A 3,642-nucleotide genomic window follows, 5' to 3' on the forward strand; every position below is an offset into this window, starting at 1 on the left:
CGGAGAGATGGTGACATAGTGAATAGCCCAGCATACAAGTTGAGGAAGAAATTTCTGCTCTCCAGCTCCATGCGTGACTCCAGTTGGTTCCCTCTGTTGGTAACGTTTTTCCTTACGGGTTTCCTTTCTGGTCTGTTGAGGACCTGACCCATGGCCCATGGAATGTGTCAGCTCTAATTGCCTGTGTGGATTGGCACAAGCCAGCCCTCGGAATTGGAAGGTTGTCACATATAACATAGCCCTACAGAGGGATAAAAGTGGCCTGGAAAAGGTTTTATCCAAACATTCCTTAGAAGCAATTGTGTCCGGCCACGGGAAGGGGCAGACACCCTTGACGGAATCCGCTGAGTGAATTCCCCCGGTGCCGAGGTCCTCCGAGGACCTCAGACAAAGGCCAGTGGCACTCTGGGGGTGCTCCAGCACGGTTGTCACTAGGACAGCTTTCCAGAATAAGTGGGTATTGGAGAGTCACGAAGATAGACGAGGGATCGATACACCTGGGGTTGCTGTGGGCGAGCCTCCTCATCGCTGAGCCACGGACACAGGTTTTGCGTAGTTGGCAGGCAATAGCTGTCAAACAAGCCACGTTGGTACATGTTTGAAGGAAGCTCAGAACCTGTCTTCAGGGGGGGATTTTGCCACTAAGAACGATGCCAGGAGGTAAGGAGGTGATTCGATTGGGGAGTTGAAGAAAGAACACCACAACCTACTGAGCATCTATTCTGTGCCAGGCACTTGGCATTGTTGCCCATTTTATCGCAGGACTCACATTCTCACGCAGGGCCTGTTTTCTTTAGAAATCAATTGTGGCAACGTGGTTCCTCTGGGCCAGTGAGCAGTCACGTATTGAGAAAACGACAAATCTGTCCTTTGCTTCTTCATTCTGCTTTTCTCTGCACCTGGGCAGACAGGTGCCGAGGGAGGAAAACCAATGCTTGAACCACATACTAGAACCTTCTCAGGAAGACATTCATTGCATACGTCATCAAGTCGGACAACATTCCTCTTGTTTCAGAAATGTTCCTCATTAAAGGCACATAGGCAGACAAAAAAGCATCATGGGGTGCGGGGGGGACGTGGAGAAGTAGTTACTTTGGCTACCTAAGACTAGTCAACTAGTTTAATTTTTGGAAATATTAGCAAAACTAAGCTGTTCTTATCATGAGAGATGGAGCGGATTGGAGGCGAATAGCAAAGCCAGAACTCTATCCGTTGGCAACAATCAAGAGTTGCCACCAGAGAAGGAGGCTCTACAAGGGAAACGCTCAAGAAAGTTCCCATAGAAAAAGCCAGGCCCACAGGAAATGTCTAGTTGAGATGACGGATCGCAGGCCATCCCACTTGCCAAGCTCCCATCTCAGCCTCTCGCAGCCACTGTCATGAGAAGAAACAATTCTCCCTTTCGTCCGGGGATACATCTGTTTTGGGAAATGACAAACTGTGGTCTCCTAAACGTTTCATGCTTGATATTTGACATTTTCCCAAGAGACCCAACTCTGTCCTCACCATGCAATCGAGTTGGAGGTGAAGATGCTTCTTTTATTTTTTATTTTGAAGAGATGTGGCTTTTAGGGAGCTAGGCAGATATACAAGCGTCTCCTAGGAGAGAATGGCGCCGAGAAAATGGAGGCCCCTGGAGATGTGAGTCTGAGTTTGTTATCACATGACGTTATTGATACTCATTTTCTACTGGATGGTCTTTCACATGTTTGTTTGTGTCTGGAAACTATCCCTCATTGGAATGGCCCCATTTTTATGAACATTTTTTCACAAATTTATATCCATTTGTTTAGACAGTAATTGACAAATGCTGGCATTGGACTGTATCGGGTTTATCTGGGAGAGACTATTTTTCTTATAAAATCTCCTTCCCAGCTCCAAAAATGATTGGATTCAGTAGATCTGGGGTGGACATAGGAATCTGTAATTTTAAACAATCCTTTCCCTGACCGGTGTGGCTCTGTTGGTTGAGCATCATCCCATGCACCAAGAGGTCACCGAGAGGTCACCGGTCCCATTCCAGGTCAAGGGCACATGCCCAATTATCGGGTTCCATCCCCACTAGGGGGTGTGCAGGAGGTAGCTGATCCATGTTTCTCTCTCCCTCTCCCCTACTCTCTCTCTCTCTCTCAAATCAATAAAAACATAATTTAAAAAAATAAAAGTTCTCTGTTGTATACCCTGCTTTGGGATCTCTGAGGGTAGATGGAGCACCCATCCATATGGGAGTGAGAGTTTTGCTCTACCCTACAACTGTAGACTCTTCGAAATGTTTTACAAAGGACACTGGGTAATTGGTTCATATCTTTCTCTATTTTTGGCAGAAATAGCTAACCAGTGTCCTTTGTAAAACATGGATCAGCTACCTCCTGCACACCCCCTAGTGGGGATGGGGCCCACAATCCGGGCATCTGCCCTAACTGGGAATTGAGCCAGTAACCTCTTGGTGCATGGGTTGATGCCCAACCACTGAGCCACACCAGCTGGGTGCACTGATTTATTATTAAATGTTTTTTTATTATGCTCTTGTGTGGTTCTGGGTATTAACTGGACTTAGCTAGGCACTTCTTGCTTGAGCTTCTTTTCGCAGAAAGTCAATGGCTGGGACTGGAGCCATCTGAAAGCTTCCTCACTCACGTGTCTGAGAGGTGGTGCTGATGGTCAGCTAGTGTGTGGGCTGAGGCTGTTGGCTGGGACACTTAAACACGGTCCCTCCATGTGGCTCGGGTATTCTCACAGCTTCCAGTGCCAGCAGCCAGCAGACAGGCCCCCTCCAACGCCGGCCCCTGGTCCCAATGCTTTCTCTTGTCCCTCTGCCTTAGGGAGCGATCCTAGCTTCCTTGATGCTAATCTTCGGATTGCCTTAAAGCCCCCTACTTGGTTCCTCTCTCACCACCTGGGTGATCAGCTTTGTACATCCGATTCCTATTTCAAATGCTGGTGGTGTTTATTTTCCTGCTTGGACCCTATCGGATATGGAAGGTCATGTCCACCTTCCAATGGGCTATGATGTGCCCCAGACACCAGGGAAGCAGGAAAGCACCACAGACCAAATATGGACCTCCTGTAGGCCCCACACGCTAAGGAGCCGCTCCGAGGACCCACCTGGTGCTCAGGGAACAGGAAATGCAGGAGTGTGCAGGGGGAATCGCAAGCGGACGGGTGGGCAGCCAAAAGAGACAGCTTTTAAACTGTGATGCAGTTCCCTGTGGCAGGCTCCCTTGTTCTACCCGTGGTTCTCAACCTTGGCTGCACATTAGAACAGTGATGGCGAACCTTTTGAGCTCGGCGTGTCAGCATTTTGAAAAACCCTAACTTCACTCTGGTGCCGTGTCTCATATAGAAATTTTTTGATATTTGCAACCATAGTAAAATAAAGATTTCTATTTTTGATATTTATTTTATATATTTAAATGTCATTTAACAAAGAAAAATCAACCAAAAAAAAATGAGTTCCCGTGTCACCTCTGACACGCGTGTCATAGGTTCGCCATCACTGCATTACAATCACCTGGGAATCTTTTTAAAATCCTGAGCTGTACTAAGTGCAATTCAAAATTGTTTAATTCTGGTCATTGTTGGGCAGTGCTTTAGGCAGGGAACAGCATTCTATGTTGCCATCAGGGATTAAAGATAGAACTG

Source organism: Myotis lucifugus, unplaced genomic scaffold (genome assembly GCF_000147115.1).
Source record: "Myotis lucifugus unplaced genomic scaffold, Myoluc2.0 scaffold_133, whole genome shotgun sequence".
Taxonomy (NCBI): Eukaryota; Metazoa; Chordata; class Mammalia; order Chiroptera; family Vespertilionidae; genus Myotis; species Myotis lucifugus.